Genomic DNA, 21,190 nt, shown 5'->3' with positions numbered 1-21,190 from the left:
TTTCGAAATTGTTTAATTATTTTTGTCTCATAATCATCACGTGGCTTCCACTTGGTTGCTGCATTTCAAAAGAGTCATTGACCTTTGTTTCTGAAATTTCTAACATTTGTTAAATTAGTGATAAAAGGAAGCCATTAGAATCAGAAAAGCTCGACTCTGTGTCTTTCCCGAGTAAAAAACAAACGATATAGCGTCAGGATACTTTAGCAGTCGAGTAGCAAAAGGACTGCGTGGAGAGGAAGAGGAAAAGTAATAGCGGCGGAGGAAGGGAGGTAGAGTAGCAAGATCAAGGAAGAGCGGGAAAGGAGGAGGAAGAGAAGGAGTAGCAAAAAGCAAAGTAGCGGAGGTGGGGTTAGAGGGGAAAGAGGGAGAGAAAGGGCAGAGAGCGGACAAGGGATAATAATAAAACGAGATATCTCGTACGTGGGCGGTCGTATTGTTAGCGCAACAAGGCATGCGCGGCGCTTCTGTGTCCCCGCGGTGTGCGCGCTCGTGCGCTGCGCCCTTAATAAAGGGTACGCGTGTGCGTGATACGCGAGCGAGCGCGCGCGCTTAATAAGAGGAGGCCACCGAGTGCCAGTGTGAGTGGAGAGCAGCACGGCCTTATGTAAATCGGACGGGACCATCTGCGAGGGAACCTCTCTCTGTAACCGACCACGAGAAGCGGGAACAGCGAAGTGCAGCGGCGAGAAAGAGAAAGAGAAGAAGAAGAAGAAGCAGCACGAGCTGCTGCCGGCATCAAAAGCAGTGCCGCCACCGCCACCGCCACCGCCACCGCCACCGCCGCGATAAACACGCATTTATTCCAGTGTGCGCTGTGTGTGCCCGACCGTAGGCGTAAGGGCATGCGCTACACCGGTTGCCCCGGGCAATAGCACATGCGCCTGCGCTCTTAACCTCTCACCTCAAGACTTAGGATTTTTTCAGTACTTTGGTTCGGCAGTAAAATCGAACCAATGAGTTATTTCAATTTTCTGTTAGTACTATTTTCTAAACTTAATTTATTTAAAGTTCAGCTACATATTCAGGAGTAAAATTACGCCGGTTCGATCGAAAGATCGGTACTTTAATGCGAATCGTATCACGATCGGTGGAGCGGTGCCTATCTCAAGCCCCGGACACGTTTAACATGCGCGGACCGCAGGGACGTTAAGAAACACAAGACACTAGGACCGCGTAACACGAGCGCTATCGCGACTTTACATTGTGTTTGCACGGATCCTGACCGCTGCAGAAACGCATGCCGATGATTCTTCCACGGTCGGCAGATAAACAGATAGGCAGATGGGTGTACACGTAGGTGCGCTCAGATAAGAGACCTACCGAGAGCCAGGAGGAAAGTTAAAGTAGGTACTTGCTACGTTCTCGGACCACGGTGCACGACTTTGATCCCTATCGATCCAATAATCGACTCGGTAACTGTTGTTTTACGAGCTTAAACCTTCAATTTCGTCGTTGAACATTAACCGACTAACAGAGTCGGATGGACTAGCCGAAATTAATATTCCAAAATAAATGAAAATTCCGTTCATTTGTTCGACGCAGCAAAGAACAAGTTCTCTTTAAACGAGCCCCGTCACCTCGAACGAGACAACAGAGCGCGAAGAATCGTCTCGGAAACGGCGCGACGGCGAGTCGCAAGATGGCAAAACTCGCGGCGCGATGACGGGTTTCTTACACAAGAACGATATGCCGGGAGAGTAAGATAACGCGTTATGATATCGCGTTTAAGGTAGACCGACGGGTAATGGTGGAAAAATATCCGCGGCCGCGACAGCGCGCGCTGTATAATAGCAGACGTGTCGTTTAATGGGGATTTATCGTTCGGCCGGTTGATTCGCGCGCGTCCAATCTCTCTCTTTCACAGCCGCGATGCAAATCGAGGACAGACCGACCGGCTGTATACTCGACGTTCCGCGAAAGATGAATAGGTCAGTTTCCTTGAGCCGAAGTGTGACTAACGAAAAGCCCGAGCGTGGCAACTTCCTTTGATAGGAGGCGCGTGCGAGGACCCTTGACCCACATGCTTGTCGCAGATGTACCGAGAATTTCGCGGGCATCCGATGAGTGTTGCAATTGTATTGATAACCCTTTCGGTGCTTAATTCTTTTAACAAATGGGTCATGGTGTTTTGCGCCCGCTCCTTTTTTTCTTTCTTCATTTTACGCCAATTTTCGATGCGTGACCAACGAGGGACGTAATAATTTCAATTTATACACGTTGCCTCATCCGGTCCACTAAACACACGAAACGATGGGAATCACGTAGCGAAGACAACTAGTCGTGTTTCCACGGATTCGAGCCGGTGGTTACGAGATTTCCGGCCGAGTCGGAAGTTGCGGTCCGCGGAGCAGAATCGAAAGAACCCACCACGCGTAATCGACACGGCCAGTTTATCGCGCGTTGTACGCAAAGATGGTGCTCGTATATGGAAGTTGACAACAAAGATACCATCTCCACGGCGAAGGAGTCGGTGAAAGTGTGCAGTTTCGTCGGATTTTTTCCAATATTATTTCGAGAGTGCGCGATAAATCTTCTTCACCCGGAGGTAATCGATCCCGGTACTGTAATTAAGTTCCGTTCTGTGCTTCTTCTCTTCTGCCGTCCTTCTTTTTTTATATTTTGTACGTCCGTCTTCTCGATGGGATATCCAGTCCCCTCGTCGAGAAGTGAACAGTTTCATTTTTCATGATAGACATAGCCGGTCGGACCATCGGGAACTATAAATACGACAAAAGCGGGGAAAACATATAAAACACGTAAGACGCATTAAGAACGGCATTAATTTAAATTGTTTATCGCACGGTATGTTGAACTCGACTCTGAACTACAGTCTGCTTCAGAGCTCGATCCTTCCGATTGTAAGGAATGTTCAAATTGAAGAGCAGAAATACTTTAGATTATACTTGAGATCAACTAAAAATTTGCTAATTCTCTCATCGACCCTCTCAATAAAAAGATATTAAAAATGAAAGAAAAACTTATGTTTCTTAAATGATTTATTTTATTTTGACAAAATCAAATTTTTAGTTTATCGTCAGCTAAACTTCACTTACTTTAATGTAATTACAAATGACATTCCAAACGAAAATCGTATATACTGTGTTGCTGTCAATAAATTTGCGATTGAATAGCATGGTATTCATCGACCCATAATCTACCCCCTAGATCGGATCGACCCCTAATTATATTATATCGACCACTTTGATGATCCCTGCTCTAGATCATCGATCGAATGAAATATCATCATCGCGTGTAATACATGATTCTTCTTAAAAGAATATTCGTGTTCGTGTGATTTCAAACAGGGAGCAGTATCGATAAGAATAAATATCCCCGGTCTACCTGTAGAACGTTGTTTCTGAGAGTCGAAGGTATTCAGGTGTTCCCTTTTAGGCGCGTGTAACAGTCGAAATCGTTCGCAATTATTGGAGAAACCAGCGATAAAATTTGTTTATGGCACCGTGCCGCTTCCATAACGATCCTCCCGTACGACACTTCGCAGATAAAGCTTTATATCCGAAACTCGTCGCTTTACCCGTGCCCCATATTTCTCCATCCATCTTTCCGAGCAACCTTCTTGACCAACCTCGACCGGCAACCTTCTCTGTTCCCTCTCGACGAACATAAAAACACGCGACGGACAAATTTTATCCGTAATGGTACGCGTCCCATTCTTTTGACCCAAGGTGTAGGACTGGTGTTATCGAATTAGCGAATTGAAACTGTCGTTCGGGTGATAAATCATAAGTAGCTCGATTCTTGTTCGTTGAAATATTTTCTTTTCTTGTTAGCGAATGCTCGATGAAATTCCAACGACGGTTGACACCAGAAAAAGGGCGTCGAAAAGAAGGTAGTCGTCGGTGGTCGGATTCGGGAGTCAGATAGGCAGCTTCGAAAAGAGTTCGACAGCGTATCGAGGGTAGCCGTCGATTGGCAGCTGGCCAATTGCTGCAATGCCAACGGTGTGCATTTTCGGCAAGTTATCGCGATAGGGAAGAATTAATGCCGCAGCAGGAGAGTACGGTAAATAACCTCTTCGTTAACGTCCGCCAGACGACCGGAATGAACACGTTTCTTCTTCTTCTTCGTCCTCTTTTTTCGTCCTCTCGTTGCTTACTCTGTTCTCGCGTGTCCCGGCTCAAGTAAAGAATCCCAGGTATCTCGGGATCAATTAGCCCTTTGCACCGTAATTATTTTCCTAGTTTCTTCTCGCTGAAATATGATTTTATTTTCACTTCTTCTTATATCTTCTCTCCGATACGAAGGAACAGATTACAATTATTTAAAGTGTAGGTATCTAAATTTTTTATTGTTACGTTCAGTGAGGGAGAAGAGTTTGAAAACATACTTTTTTTTTCAATTAGACTTATAATTACTCAGCAGATTTAAAAAAAGGAATCGGATCGAGTGTTTCGCGCCGATTTACTATCGAAGCAACGATTCCTCGCTTATCGAAATAATTGTCGAATAATCAAGTGACCAAGTTACACGCGTGTGCGTGTACACGATCCTCGATGCAAGATAAAGGCTAATTAACGAGCAATTAACGCGAAGTGCCGTGCGACCGGTGAATAATTTCTCTTCCTTCGACGCGAAACGATTTAATGCTGTCTCCTGCTCTCCTACGCTTTAAGAGATACGATTTTTTTCCTGACATTTACCGATTGTCAGGGATTTTTATTGCTTGACAAGTATTTGTATCAGTCAGGAGGAAAGTTTAATTGTGATTGATCATTCTTGTGATTCATTCGAACACTTGATTCGAAAGTGATCTTTTACTTCATTAACTATTCATCTTAATTATATTGTATATCTTAACCTTTATATTATGTAATTAAAAAATCAATTACGAAGCATAATACTGCACCTGCTATTTATACGAACATTACTGCATCTTTATGGCGCCAGTCTCTTCTATGATTGAAAAAAGTAGCAGGAAATTATATTCCAAACGTATCCCGGAGCGAGTATAATCCTAATAAGAACGTCTGTTTAATGAAACTTCATATTCCGAATACCACGGCTAACTCGCGCAGTAACTCGCGGAATGTCAAGCCTCTACTTCATTTAATCGTCATCGAGATATCAATCGCGAAGTATCCCGGTAATGAAATTCTCACCGCGGACCATGGAGAGATTCTTTACTGATTCATCAAGAAATGAACAGGTTTGTTTCATATCTCATCGAACTTACTTAAGATTTATTTTGCGATCTCGGATCGGAACGTGGAAGATAGAAGAACAGGAACTAGCTGAGAATTCGAGGTTCCTTTAAGTTTATTTAGGCCAAAAATTGTCGCAACTATATTACTCGCTTTGAACGCGAACGACGCGCTTTCACTCGTTACCCGCGTCAAGATATTGCTTCCCGTAATTCAACGTTGTTTGTGCCGTCGTTGAGCTTTTGCTTGGTCGACGTACCCGTAACTCCTCGTGGAACCTCGCTGAAGAAACATGGGAACGGGTGTGCGGAAATTGTCACGCGCGATTCTTGTCGCGGGGATTAATTTTGACCCAGCATCAAGCTGGGTGATATGTGTGACGTTTCGTATGGAATTCTTAGTATTCCCTACAGCCTTGCTGCAACAGAGGTAGAATCGGATTCATGGAAGAGATTTAAACACTGTTAAAAGACATCCCTTCTGACTTATTCATTCTTATCATCCCTTTGATGTACAATTTCAATTGAATGAATTTTTGCATATCTTCTTCATCGATAAATCTAACTCTTCTTCTATGGTGAATCTAATCAGAAAAGCACTATTACCTTATTAGAAAACAAACCGTACGCGAGTTTGCACTTTGCTACGAATTATACTCGCTATTTCTTGTAATCTATCTCCACGAAATATTTAACCCTCGGACTCAATTTTAATATTATTTTCATTTTCGAAACACGCATCGAACTTTATACTTCCGACTGGCAAAAAGGAGGTGCCAAACCATTCCACGTCCGTGCGTTCGTTTTTCTCCGGTCGAGAATCCGGAGCGTCTCGCTCGCTTCATTAAATTCGAAAAAATCGGCCTTTCAACGCGGCCCAGTTCATCGCGGCTCGACCCTGCAGCGCGAGAAAAAAGCATAATCGAAATTTAAAGGGACCCCGATGAAGAGAACGTACTCGTGGCGAAAGCCACGTAGGTCGTCGGTGCCTTTGACGCCTACTAATGAGCGGCTTGTGATTAAGGGAACGCACGAGGAATCGATGGAAGAATATACTGGACGACACAAAGGACAGGCTCGTACATTGTCTCTCTGTTCTTCCCCTCGTGCCTTGTATTAACACTTTGATCGTCGTACCTTTGATCCTCGCAGTTTCAAGTGAATCTTGAAACACCGGGATTGTTATAATCTTTTTATCGTTCGACACGATCGATCGCGACAATACGTATCCACGATTCATGGTATCTCGAGGGGAGCTGTTCGCGAGCGGGTACGCGCGTGTGAGCGGAATGTTGGTAAGTACATAGTCGTGTTCGGCAGTCGAAGCTGGACGGGTAAACGCATTTCTCGCGATAGAGACGAGAAAGAAGAAAAGGAAGGAAAGAGGGAAATCGTCAAATTCATTTCTTAACCGAACACGAACGAGCGCCGGACCAGCGGCAGAAGTCTTCCAAGATGGATAATTACGAATATCCACGAGACGGAAACGGAATCGAGGAAGATCGGCGGCGAAAAGAGAGATCGAAGGGAACGGATGCTGATCCGATCGAGACGGAGCTGAAGGTAGAAGCACGGAAGCGAGATGGTGAATCGCTTTTGTAGCGGCGGGCAAACAAATCCGACGCGGAGGCAGCGAGCGTAGGAAAGAGCGTAACTTGGAGCGGGGAAAAGAAACATGGAAAAGAGGAAGAAAGAGAGCCGGAGACAAGGGGGCAGCCGGTAACAAACGACTCGCAAATCCTTCCTGTCAATTTAATCTCGCCTCGAATCCCGGAGAAATGTTAATAAGGGCCTCGCTACCATTCCTTCCCTTTCCCTTGCTCTTCCGTTTCTTCTCCCTCGTCCCCTCTTCCTTTCTCTTTCCCGTTTCCCGGACTATGCGTCGCGCATGCGCGCGCGCGAGCAAACCCGCCAACGACACTTTATTTTCGCGCAAAGATACCGCCGCCACATCGCGACGACCACGTGGAAATTGTGTGCAAAGCAAGCTGCTGCTGCTGCTGCTGCTGCTGCTTCTCCTGTTGGCTGCACCCGTCGCATCGTTTTTCTTTCTCCATCTTCTTCACCGGCTATACCACTCCGTCTCTATCTCTTTCACCATCCTTCCGTTTTCCACTACGTCCCTACGCCGATCCCTTTCGGCCTTCCACCCTCGTAATTTATCGCGGTTATGCCCGCGCTGGAATCTGTAGCAAACGGATAAAGGAACACGGAGGAAAAATACTCTTCCCACTCGCGAGAGGCTGCTCGCAATGCTATCGTCCCGATTCGATCATTCTCTCGGTGGTACTTGCACGCGTGTTCCAAAGCTGTATGTAAGTACACAGCGTCGCGAGTGCAGGCTGAAAAGGACGCCGGACCGACGCAAGCCTGATACGATGAAGAGATTCCGTAGAGAGATGCAAAGAACGCACCGCTACCGACCGCACTCAGATTTTCGTGGGGATGAAATAGGAGTACGGTTTTGAAAGACGGAAGCGTTGTTATTAGAAGGAAATTTTTCATAATTTTTATTGAGTTAATTTATGAAAAGTACAGTTCGTCAAATATTCAGGGCCGATCTTGGGCCTAGGCAGACTAAGCGGCCGCCTAGGGCCCCCCAAGGTTCAGGGCCTCCATGAATGCAAATCTAAATTCGTTACACAAGCTTTAATGTTAATTTTATAAATTTTATTTGAGGTACTTATTTTCATGTCATATATGTGAAAGGGCTCTTTTTCGGAGCTCGTCTCGAACCCCCGAAATCTCAGGGCTGGCCCTGCAATTATTATATGACGAGTATGTCGTGTCCAATTGAAATATATATCTTCATTGCCCAGAGGAATAAGGAAATTCCAAATGCAAATGCACCGGGCACGCGTCAGCGGGAGTTCTTCTAAGCGGATTCCTTCTTCCTTTCCGATTCTTCTGTTTCTTCTAACGAGTACGGTCGAACACGTTATAATTCATTGGAAGCAACACGCTGGTTTCTATCCGGCTCGCATACCTGAGAATTACACATTGCCCGGATCTTCTGTCTCTCTTCGTAGACGCTTTGATGGACATGACGTTTTAATAATCTCATTTTAATTGGACCCGTATGATGTAATCCTAACGCCGCCGTCAAGCTTAACGACGTGTAAAGTGTACGGGCACGTCCAGCAGGTATTAATTTCTTATTTGCTCTTAGAAACGCGTAACAAATTCGGTGTCCTAATGATCCTCGCGTACTCGTCTACGGTAACGATAATTAACTACGCTTTTTTTTCCCCCACCCTATCTCTTTCTGTCCATAGATGAAATATTTTTCTTCGTTCGAGCGAACGCGGACGGAAAAGGAAGCCGATCCGGCTGTCGATAAATCTCAATCTCACACGGAAACTCTACTTGTTTGAAAATAGAAGCAACACCAAATACCGTATAAAGGAAAATGCTTCATGATACCAATTAGGACGCCACTGAAACCTAGTTTCTGGCTAATGTCTGCTCGCGAATAATGTTTATGAAGTTTTCTATTTATAGTCGTTAACATTTTTCGTAGTCTGATTGCGAAATGAGATCTGATTTCTATTGGCATGGATTAAGGAGTAAGGGTTGGTCCGCGGCATAAATCAACCCTGCACGAAATTATCCCGAAACGTCTAGAATCAGAGTGTGCTTTTATCGCGTTTTAAATGGATTTTTGGCACCATCCCCGATTCGAATGGCCCTCAAATGTATTTCCGCATACCCGCGGCAGTCTGCTTCAATGTCTGTCCCCGTTGACCCCTGAAATTTCCGTCGCGTCCAGATCTTTCCTTACTTTTCTTCTCGAAGAATCATTAGATCGAATCTACAACACCTAATAAATAAACCCGCTACCGACGCGCGCGATGACATAATTTGTACAAATTGCTCGGCTCATGATTCGCTTGATCGGTGCATGCTTTGCCAAACCACGTATGCCCGTGTTTTTCGTTGCGTCAGCAAAACTCGAGTGGTTTTGAACCCGTGACAAACTGCAAATTTCCCGTTTTCAAGACGCGTTGCTACTTTACGAGATCTCGGCGAAGCAGAAAATTGCGAAGCGGGACTGCTTTATCTCGATCTTCTAAGTAAACCCGTCAGATTTCTGACACTTTATGTCGTTGCTTTGCATCTGAGTGGAAGCAGACATCACAGGCGTATCAAAATTTCAATTTTTCAATTCTTAATTAATTTTGTCGTTGCATTTTGCGAATGTCCAACGGACGCGGTGCATAAAATCGCGTCTGCAAGCCAAAGCCGTTACCTTACTTAACGCTTCGAACGTGCAAGCTCGAAGCTCGGCGTAAACGCGCCATCGAGAGGATCTATTGTTAGCCTAGCCGAAGCGTAAAGCCAAACATTCTTTCATACCGTATGTGGGTCGCCATCCACGCGATCTACGCACGATTCCATTCCTTCCTCGCCGCGCCGCGCTGTTTGCGTTCGCTCGAATCCGCTCGAGCGTCGGACGATTTCGCTAGGTAAATAGCGTTTCAACGGCGAAAGGTTATCGCTGGCGCCAACCACCGGTCCGTGAAATTTATTTCCCGACCAATGAAATTAGAGAGGACGCGATTCGTATAAAAGTGCGCACGGTGAAATAAATCTTGCGTGCGCGCCTTTCGACGCGACTAGTCGCCCGTCTGCCTTCGCCGTCTTGAATAATGATGAGAGTAGTTCACTGACATACTCATTAATATCGGTATTTATTCAGTTTTCAGTCCTCGTATCGCTTTGCTATCAAATAGGTATACGAATAAATTATGTCGATGTTTAGACACGTTTGTTGATGTCTCTCGTTAATAGTACGGATACGATAATTGGAAAATCAAATTATCACTGACCGCGAATGAAAAAATTATTTTATTGATCATTCGTTTCGCGATGGCTAATCAGGGTATTCGTAATTTTCTCGATGAATCTGTTTCGTGACATTTCTTACTTTCTCTTGTTGCACTTCAAAAGAGATCTCAATCGAGGAATCGATACTTTTCGAGAACAGAGGTGTAAATTAGTTGCGTCGCGGGGCATTCATAAGAGTATCTCCAAGAATATCCCTCTTTAACCGAGCAATTTATGAACTGACGAGTTGGCCTGCGCATTGTCGCAAATAACGCGCGTATTCTGTTTCGATAATAAAGAACTTCATAATTCGCAACGTGGGCGTAATTGACCCGCGTTACACGGTGCTTTGTGTTGTAAGCAGTGTTCGAAACGCGCGGATAAAGCGGTCGAAAGTGTTATAATGTTGCGAGACGCGCACGCAATACGGCGCAACTGTAATTGCCCAATAAACGAAACAAACAGCAGAAAAGAAAAACAAAAGATTGAAAGAAATAAAACGGTTGAAGATGACAAGAGGGAGGAGGAAATAAAAAGGAAAAGAAAGGAGAGCCACCGGCAGGGTTTATTGGAGACACTTGGGTTTATACGGCAGCTTTTACTGCACTACCGTTGCACTCTCGTGCTCGTCCGACCCATTGAACGCCAAAATATATTGCCGATAAATACAGTTTTATCATCGAGGAATTTTAAGTGGTGGTGCCTCTGTATGCTCGCCGTTGTCCGATCAACCTCCACGCTACATATTCTTTTCCACTTCTTTCTCTCTCTTACTCGGTGCCCGTGATTTCGCGTTCTTTGCACAACACTATTCGATCCTCGGCTCGATTCCGCGAGCTGACGGACCGAAATTATTTTACGATCCGTTCGCGCCGCTCTTAATTCCCCAGGGCACGCTAAACGAGAGCGTTTAAGCGGAAAAACCGTAAATTAACGCGCGAGAACGAGGTAAATCTCTCGGGAGATTCGTTTCCAACCAGTTACCTACCGCTTCGAACACGATCGCGCATCGACGAATGTCGTGCGGGGTTAATAAAAAATCAGACCTGATTTTTTCCTTTTTTAATTAAAAAATGAGAAATTATGTCACGGAAAATGTATGCGCCCCAAAATACAAATAGGATGTTGTCTCTCCGGTGGCATTTCTCCTATACATGAATTTCTGAAATGTCAAACAGAAGCGAAGCAGGAATATCGAAGAGGCGAAGGACTTTCAATGGTCTTTCGACTGAACGAGCCTCTTCGAATTCCAGTGGCGTATCTGCGCGTCGAGGCGCAACACCCACAATCAACTAGTTCAGGTGGCTTCTGTTTACAGGCCACTTGAAGCGGTGGCTGCAACCGATACTTATCGTAATATGGAAAGCCGGCTCTGAAAAATCGGTCAAGTGTTCGTTGAGAAAATTTTAACCCCGTTTACGCGTGAGAAACGATCTTTTAACTCGAACCCTTGCACTCTTCTAACGGAGCTGTTCCTTGGTGCTCCACAAATGAACGCGTGACTGTCGCGGTGAGAATGACCATACGCGGTATTACGATAACGATTTAGAAGTGGTAAAATTAATCGTCAGTCTAATAGTCAGCGATCGTGTATCGGATGACTTCATTAGCGATTAACAGCGTTCTGATCGGTTCAGCGACGATCGTTTTCGATGCGTTAACAACGTCCGTAAAGGTCGATTAAAGCGGGAGGAAGGCTCATCTCGGATCATTTAAATCGCTCATAAAAGGTGGCCAAAGTGGTGAGACACGGGTCCCGATGCGGAATTGGCGGAACCGTTAGCCGTGGCACGGCGAAAATTGCGACCAGTCACGGGGGCAAAACCTCGTGCGAAACATTCGTTAACATTCCCAACACTCGGTAATGATCGTCGTGTAAGAAGCTACGGTGCAACATTCGCCGACAGGCCATTGCAACGTTCTCAGCTCGTAAGCAGCGCGTTAGAAAATTAATAGAACGACCTCGACTGGTAATCGAGCAAAAAAGATAACCAACTGACTCCTCCTCCTTCTACTTCTTCTTTTTATTCTTCCTGCTGACAGGAACTCCTCGAGCTTCGTGTCGCTACCGGTTTATCATACATAAATTGGGGGGAGGTTATTATCGATCGACGTACGCCTGATTGCTAATTAACACGCGAAGAGGCGTTGTTCAATCGATCGACGGAGGAAGAAAGTGTTTGAGGAGCTTGTTCCCCGTGTAGAATCAAAGTGTCACGTATAATGTTGTTTGTCGAGGCTTCCGTGTTTAACTTTTCCTAATGTTCCTATTAATTTTCACGTTGATTAACTTTGACGTCTAGTTGCTTGATCGAACGTCGTTTTTGATGCCAGGTATCGGCTGAGGATGGATGTATTAGCGGTGGAATAATTGAAATATTATAAATTCGTAGGGACACCCTCATGCCTCTATGAATTTATGCAAAATATGATGCAGCGCTTCTTTTCGAATGAAAAATAAAATGAAAGGGAAGCTTGCAGATTTAAATCGAACACGACTTCGGCATCAGCGACAGAGTCTCTCGACTCGAGTCGTTGAGAATCTCGAAGTGTCATTGGATTTTCAACAGGTTGGACTTAATGTTCGAGTGGTGGGTCGGATTATCGAGCAGAAGGAGCGGCTTGTCGTTAGACGTTAGCCGATGTCGTTGCATCGATCAGTCCCACGGTTCGTAGCCGTGTAATAAGCGGATAAGGGGAGTGATGCGACAATCGGAACGATTTGTCAACGAGAAATTCTCTTCCTCTCGTTCGCCGCTGGCCAAGTCCTATTTCTTTAATCCACCGGGACGACCGAGCCACCTGTCAATAGGATTCCTCTTCGAGACGCGTCGGCTTACGATTCTGCGTGATTCGTTTCGATTCGAACGCGTGTATTTCCGCTCGAAGCCTTGAATGTTGCGGCCTCCTCGAACTTGTCAACCGCTCTCCTCACGGATCGCAAAGTAATCGTCTTTTGATTCATGAAGTCTGTCCTTTTACTCGAGTTTCGCATCATGTTAACTTCTTCATTTTACTCTCAATCTTATTTCCATTTTATTACCGCACAGGGGTTTTGCGAATTTTAGCGTTGCACTCAAAGTGTTATGGCCAGCAAACTTTTGATTAAAAAAGTTGCAAGCTTATTGCATCAAGATAGCAGCTAATTGCAGCGAACCTTGACAAATATTACAGAACGTAATTTACACTCTGAAGAGCGAAACTGTGTTAACACCGAACATAAGAAAGTTTGCAAGATCATAAGTCTGTCCTTGACGAGATCTTCGCACCTCAACGTGTAACCTCTGTATTTTTCATTCATAATAGCGTTAGTATGGAAACGAAAAAGATGTCATTTCCTCTTTTCAACCGGCGCCTATTAGACGCCGATTGCTTTCGAGTTAGCTTTCTAACGCGTTACGAGATAGCAGGGTTCAAAAGTCCGGATGACGCCCTTCTGGCGCGATGGGCCGTGGACGTAGGCGAAGCCGGACGTTGTTTCGGTAACCGGCGAAAACGTTGGCCCACGTAGGCGGTAGCGAGCAATTCCGAAATCGAGTTTTCGATTTACAAAACACACGTGGTGGGCGAGCCAGGACCGATCGACAACCAACACGCCACGGTTGTTCGCCAGCACAAGTATTTCGAGCCCCCACCCTAGCGCCAACTTATCATCGACGAATCACCTGGCGTGGGCGATCACTTCCGGTCAAATGGTCCTACGATCTGGTCACTTTTTTGAAGAAGAAGATCAAAATTGGCCCAGAGTTTTTCGTCAGTCTTGGTATAAAAAGGTGATACCTTGTGAAGGTGGATGTAACGAGGCTTCGTTTTTATGGAAATCAGAGCTTTATGGTTTACAGGGTGTCAGGAATCGAACCGTTCTGCTATTTTCGATATACAAAATGTTACCTGTTTCATCCTTTCGCGAATTGACACGAGCGTTGATAATCTTCAAGTTCTTCGAAATGAATAAATATAGAAGACGTCTACTAACAACAGACAGGTCTGGACGTCTCGAGGATGCAAACGGAACAGATGATCGTTTAAGATTCCGTCGTCGTTTCGCGGAAGTCCGAACTTCCTCGAGGGGTTTTCGGGTTCCCTGTTCATCGGGTAATCCTATCACGCGCCGTGTTCTCTTCGCTTTCGTGTACTTTTTTACAGCTCGTGTTCAACGCCGGATAATCGTTTCTTCGCGACACTGCTCGTGGCCGGGTGCACGTGCAACGAGGCACGGATTTATGATTCCTCCTTTACGAGCCGCTTTTTAAAGTACCCGAGGAGAGCTTTTCCTTCCGGTTAAAAAAGTCGTGCACGCGATGCACTATTAATACGACCATTAGCATACGATCTCCTTCGTTCGGTCTGCTATAAATACCGATCGCGCAATCGAGAGTAGTCCCTCGTTTCGTCATCCTCCCTCGATGACCTTAAAGCCTCCTGGCTCTCGTCTCGACGTTGTCTCATCTGTTCCCTCGGGATAGAAACTAATTTCATTCGTCTGAAACGTAAGAAGTGGACGAGGAGAAAGAAGACGCGGAGAAGTCGATCAGGGTTCGGTCATTCGTTGGTCAGGCGAAAAATTCGCAGTAGTAAAGCACAAGCTTGGTACGCCACGGCTCGTTATCAATCGTGCGCGGTAGAGCATACGAGCTAACTCGGGGCACGCGCCTGGCGGGGTCGTAGGCCGCCCCACCCCTGTTCTTCGCGCTCCCTCCTCCAAAGTTGAAGAAAGAGGGCCCGATCGAGAGAGAAAACCGAGTCCCCCACTCCAACGGGCCGCGGAACGGGGCCTGCGGGCCCAGTCCTCCCACTCGAACCTGCGAACCTCCCTCTCCACCCGCTTCCCGCCCCTCCATAACTGATTCCCGCAGTCCTCTACGATTCCCCTCGACCCGCCTCTGCATCGTTTTGCACTCGCAGCACGGGATACCACGACAGTGACTGTCTCTCTCATCTTTTCCGTCCTTTTCTTTCGATTTCTCTGCGGAATCTTTTTAACCCCTTGTTGACGTGCCCACCTTTCCTTAGTACGAGTATTTCGGCAAACTTGTCGCAATCGAAACCCTGTCATAACGCCGCTGTAAGCCTGTACAACGGGTTCATCGATCGTTTGTTGATGTTTACCGTCGCAGCTGGAGAATGATCCTGCATTCGGTTGGATCAGTATGGAGGGGTATCATTGTCCCGTTGCACGCTCATTCCTGGTACGGATACGCAAGTCGCGACAGGGGAAAAAAGTCGCATCACCTTGCACCGTAATGTGTGAGGATGTTGCCGATAGGGGTACTTGCAGCAAGCGGACATCCAGGTTTACGCGACGCGCGTCTCGTCGGTTCACAGGTATACGCGTCGATCGCGAGGAAGGTTTTCGCGTTCCCTCACCAACGAGCGAGAGGCCTCTCCCTCCGTCGCGGCGTTGGGCACGGTGTCACGGGCCAGCGGTCGTAATGCGGCCCACACGCGCGCTCACCACACTGGCGCGCAAATCGCATAAACACGCGCGCCGACGCATACACGCACGGTGGGGTAGAGACGCAAAGCGACGAGAAGCGGTCCTACCTCCTGCAGGGGACCGTGTCACGTGGCCCCCAGGCCGTGTAGCAGCACGCAGCGCACGGGCTGTGCTCTCTCGTGAGCGGCGCACACAACACCAGTCAGAGACGAGCCGAGAGACCGGGCGCAGATCGCACTCTCTCCCAGCAAGCGCGTGCTTTCTCCCTCCCTCTCTCCGCCTCTCTCTCCCCTTTCTATCCCTCTCTGTTCCGTCCGTCCGTTCGTCCGTCTTTCTCTTGCTCTCTTTTTTTTCCCCCGTTTCTATTTCGCTTTGTACAGCGACACCGTTCGATCGGAGATACCGAACGATCGCCACCCCCGCGTACTCGCTCGCGAGTGTTTCGACCGGGCCAAAGCGTACAGCCGCGAGTCTCGAGTGCTCCGCCACGTGCTCGGCGTCACAGCGACCCCAAGGTGCACCAGTGTGTATTTATAGTGCGAACACGATCACCCTAGTGGCCGCGTGTCACACCGCGCAACAAAGCTCCCTCTTGGGATTCGACACGAGCGAAGGAAAGTTTTCGTGGGTGACCGAATAAGCCAAGTTGCACCGCCCGACCGGATTCTCGCTTCTGGAGTGTTGCTTCTTTTGTGGATCCGGCTAAAAGCTGGTGGTGTTCTACCCGAAACCTTAACCAACGGGATAGTGGTGTCTTGTGCATCGATGGTGCGTGTCATCGTGTCGTTCTCGTCACGGCCTCGACGTTGAAACGGGGCCTCGCCTAACATGCTCTTGCTCCATCGCCGACGCTCCGGCTGCTCATCGCGGATGAAGCTGAATGGTGTGCATCTTGTTCTTACCTCGTCGGTAGCTTGATCTCTAGCCAGTATCATGCCTCTGCTGGAGCTTGACGTTGTTGTGCACCCCACGATCAGTGAAAAACCAAAATAGTTCGGTATCTATTCTCAAGTGACGTGCACCACGTTCAGTGATTTCAATGCTTCAGCTTTGGTCGATAAGTCCTATTACTTACAACGAGCATCCAATGTTCGAACAACGAGTAAACATTTTTACGACGTCGGCGTGCTTAAACGTTGTCGGCAGTTAAAACCGCGTATCAAAGCCGAAGGGTTCGCGTAAACTCGTTAAAAGGCACGAGGCCCGCCGGCCGAGCGTGACACTGTCGCGTTCCGTCGAAGCCGGACGAGTTTCGCGCCATCCGCCCCTAACGACGGGGCTAATGATCCACGGATAATTAAAGAGTGCGCTCGGGAGGCAATCGTCGTTATTGCTTCCGTGTCCCCGGCGACGATCCGCCTCGCGTGCGCATTTTTCTCGCGCCCTGCATCGAGCTGGCTGCTTGATCTTTATAGCCATTAGTCCCTCTCGACTCGGTTCGTGCTTTTTTACGAGCGGATTTCACGCGTTCCGAATACCCCGTGACTCGATCGATTAATTCAAAATCATGCTCGGTATAAACTTTGTAATTTCTTCATTAAACGAAGCATGAAAAAAAAATGTCTGGGTCCGCGAAACCGAGTGTCCGTGGGCATCATCGTTCGAATAAATCGACGGGGCTAACGAGTGGTCGGACAGAAATTTATGACATGGCGGATCCAGGATGCAGCGGAAGGCAGTTCGATAAATAACGCGTGGAGACGCGACGATGACGAGGATCGAAGGAACACGTGGCCCGCGTCTGTGGACGGGTCGGCAACGGGCTTAATGAAGCGATTCCTATCGGTTCGCCAGAATCTGATAATTAAATCACCGGCCAGCTCTCGTCCCCCTTCGGCCCGATATTAATTGAATCGCGATCGGATTCGATCTGCCTCGTTTCGCAAACGTGCCTTCGCGACGGCTTATGACTCGGCCACGCACCACCGTTAACTTTCTGATCGTCAGCGCGATTTCCACTTGCAAACGCGGAGCTTTTTAATCCTTCGCCGGGGAATTTCGAGAGTAACGTATTCGCTTGGCGATTAATTGGACCGGACCTCGTTAGCCCTGCTTTCTCGATGAAATTCGACGTTGGACGTGTAACTCTTGTCCTTCCAAATTGAATCGAACAATTTCGTCTTTCGCTCGTTTCGATTCATTCTCAACAAGTGCAATGACGCCAGAATTATGAGTAATCGTTTGTTTATCAATATACAAGCTTTTATTCCAGTCAGTGGAACTGGGCTACTGCATGTTTTATAAGTTTCGCTTTCACCATCGGGTTTCGGTGATTTTCTCGACCAACCGTTGCCTCTTTTTTCGTGAATTTTCTTCCAGCATTGAAAATAAAATTTTGTAGGATCTTAGAAAGAAACACTTTCGATTGCAAAGGGTTATCGAAACCCAGTGTGTTGATCTTTATTATTGAGTCGTAAAGAGGACGATGAATTTTCAGTTTCATTGGGTCGAGTTTCGTGAAATCGTGAATCGTTGATTGTCAGTTGTCGAGCGATACGATCGAAAGGTACGTCGCATAGGAATCGTACAAGGAGCGGAGGATAGTGTCCGAGGTGTATCGGGGATAATCGTTGTGTTCCGTTTCGAGCACCGGTCGAGCGACGTTCAAGAGCCGCGAATAAATTCGTGCGCGAGAACCGTAGTGAAAGATCATGAGAAGATCGGCACGATCAGATAAGAATCGACGGTACTCGGGGGCTGATGGGTCCGTGACGACGAACAGAGTCTTTGGAAATGCGTGTCGAGGCCGAAGCTGAGCCGCCAGGAAGCCTCGTGGGAGGGGCCAAGCAATTCCTCTCCGGCCACCTCCGAGGGTCCGCTTTGCTGTCCGATTTCTCTTTCGCAACCCTCTTTTACTTTTTTACCCGTCAAACGCTCCCTTTTATCGTTGTCTTTACCACCTAGATAGCACTAGTTTTCTAATCTCTTTACCTCCGACGGAGCTCTTTTTATTTCTTTAACCCACCACGTAGAGAAAGATAATATTCAGTATCATGAACTATTTAGCTACAAGTAAATTAATTATACCAGTTAGCCACGATTTGCTATGTAAAAGTGGAAAGGGACGACGAACAGTTGTCGGGGACCACCTTAGAGCGAGGTACTGATGCACTTCGAGGGGCGCGACGCGTTAATTTCGTAACTCGATAAGTCATTAAGGTAACAAATAGCGCTATTAACCCAGCCACGGTTAATTAAGCGGGGCGTTGTAAACGGCAGAAAAGCGTCGTGGATTAATGGACGCTGGATCGAATTGCCGGGTCCACCGGTTAATAACGATGTCCACGATAAGTAGGTTGAAAATCGAGACGCAAATGTTTCGCGATCGCGTTAACGAATATCTTGATCCTGTTTTTCGACCGGTGCGCGGCGGTTTTATAACAAGTGATTGCGGTAATCGAGAGTAACTTGCACGTGATCCAGGGTAGAAATAATCCGGTAAAATTCATTATAATTACACAATCGGTCCGATGCAAACATTACTATTCCAATATAATTTAGAAGAAATAAATTAATTTCAAAGATGATATACACAAAGCGTACGAATGATTTTGAAACGGTTGTTAAAAATCGCGTCGGACGTGGAAGCGATTAAACGAGTAATATCGAGAATCTTGCGACAAATTGCGAAACGATTAATAATATAGGATTCGCGTGAAAGGTAAACGGGAAAATATGCGGCTCGGTGGGCGACTGAAGCTCTGCGGATAATTAAAAATGTACATAATAATCGTCCGAGCGAAGGGGCAAGAAAATCGCGCGATTACGTGGGCGCTTATTTAGTGCGTACGGTCACTCGTATCTTCGTGCGAGCTGGGGCCTTTAATAATTTCGGTGTTAATTAAACGGACCCGGTGCGTGGGTGCGGGGCCGTGTCGCGTCCAGAATGTTCGAATGTGTTTTGTCAACTTTCACTGGAAGCTTCCAACCTTCTCGTGTACCGTGTTTTAATGCTCTCCCGATGATGGTTATTAAGTCGCGTTGACGAAAAGCAACATCCGGTGGCGAAACTTTTGATTTTTTTTCTTCTTTCTTTTTTTCGCCTTCATTGCAGATGTTACGTTCACGCGCAGTACCGTGTTGCGGGCATCGAAGTCTCCGCTCGAGCGGTGAGATGGCTTGCCCGAACACTTTGATTCTCGTTGCGCCTATTTTTAGGAGAACGATCTTACACGATTGTAAATAATTTTGGCAAATACTTGAAAGTGTATACAATAGACAAAGGTGAATATCGTAAAAATAATGAGCTAGATTTATTGAAAATAAACTCACTTAAGCATGGCAGTGAAATGCGTTAACGTGGCTATAAATCAGTTTTTATACGTTCCACTTCTATAAATCAGACTATATGTTGTTCTTAGAAAATTTAAAATAGCATAATGTAACTTCAGACCTTGTTATACTATCTTACGTGACAGCTTGAAACGACTCCTGTCTGATCTGAGGGCATATAAAATAAAAATTCATGGCCGACAGAAACGCGTGACTGTAGTTTCTCATCAACCCTTGAACGGCGGACCATGGAGAGAGCTCCAATTTTAATTTAATTTCGATATTTCATATTATTTTCTAAATTTGGCACAATTTCTTTAATTAAAATACAAGCTCTTCTTCTATTTTAAAACTTTCTTAATGTCTCTGAAATCTCAGCTCCGAATTTTCCGCACTTGGGCAAAGGATTTTTTTCACGTTGCTTTCACTGTCGTCGATTTTTCTGAATGGGCAATGGCCGACGGGCAAGCGTTTGCCTCTCACGTTTTCGAAAGTTCCACGAAGCGCCTCCATCCTGCTGTGTTTCCCGGCACCGTCGATAATTCACCGTAATTTCGCGTCGTGCGACGACGAATACCGCCCACGCGTCCAACCGAACAAAACATACAGAAATAAAAAAGAAGACGAACGAACAAGAGCAGCAAAGAAATGTCCTCGCACATTGCCACCCCAAGCTCTATTAATTTGAGACGATTAGGCCAACCGATACTTGCCGCTAATTGTCCGCGGGACCGTCGCCTTCGAGGGGGCAGAGATCGAGGATTAATTAAATTGAATTAAGCTTAATTAGCCGTGACCATTTGGTGACCGTGTTAGAGAAAAGTCCCGCGAAACGAACCGAACAAACATCTACCAAACCCGTTTTACTCATTTTTCTTCCCCATTTCTTTTTTCTTTCAAAAATTAAAACTACCCTCTTTGAAATGGCTCGTAAAATGTTTCTCTATCTTGTTACCATTAGTAACAATTGTGGTGAAACACCCTGTAGGTGGTGATTTGAGTCGCATAGGCGGGGTCTACTTAACCGTGCAACATTATTACTGCTCACCAGCAGTATGCAAAAAGCTTACGCGATCGTGATTCGTCATCTGCGTCGATTAGGCGTAGTTACGAAGCCGGTTTGCTTAGTCAGAAGATTCGCACTAGTCGCAGAAATCAGTGTTGCGAGGACTGTTAACGAGATAAAGGTGAAATCAATTGTCGAGCAAAGTGAAAACGCGTGAAATTCAAACTGAGCCCACCTCGTCGAGCAATTAAGAGGGAGCCCGGGTGAAAGTGTTATATCACAACGAGCCGATTGTTCAAATGTTGACGATCAATTAAGCACCGGTCCCCCCGATCGCAAAAATGTAACCGCGGAACGAAGTAGCTCGTAAAAGTGTCGAGAAAACAAGCTCCAGCTGAGGCTACGATCACGAAGAGGATCAGGAAACTGGCTACCATATCCTCGGTACTGCAAACTCTTGAAATTCACTGAAAATTTCATTTTC

The 21,190-nt window shown here is 46.5% G+C and overlaps 1 protein-coding gene across 6 annotated transcripts in view; it reads left to right on the top strand.

Moving 5' to 3' along the window:
* LOC117603362 (Myocardin-related transcription factor) overlaps nucleotides 1-21,190 on the top strand; it is a 168,775-nt gene that overhangs the window by 118,961 nt on the left and 28,624 nt on the right. Inside the window, exon 1 of one of the 6 annotated variants that reach the window (XM_076690166.1) lies at nucleotides 761-16,311. The exons of 4 other annotated variants lie outside the window; for them this stretch is intronic. The gene's annotated coding sequence lies outside the window, so the exon portion shown is untranslated. Of the gene's footprint in view, nucleotides 1-760; nucleotides 16,312-16,353; nucleotides 21,151-21,190 lie in introns of those variants that run through there. One more of the 6 variants, XM_076690167.1, reaches the window with a different exon arrangement.

This window comes from Osmia lignaria, chromosome 9 (assembly GCF_051020975.1).
Source record: "Osmia lignaria lignaria isolate PbOS001 chromosome 9, iyOsmLign1, whole genome shotgun sequence".
Classification (NCBI taxonomy): Eukaryota; Metazoa; Arthropoda; class Insecta; order Hymenoptera; family Megachilidae; genus Osmia; species Osmia lignaria.
The sequence above is the reverse complement of the archived record's forward strand: the minus strand, read 5'-3'. Positions and strand labels throughout refer to the sequence as shown.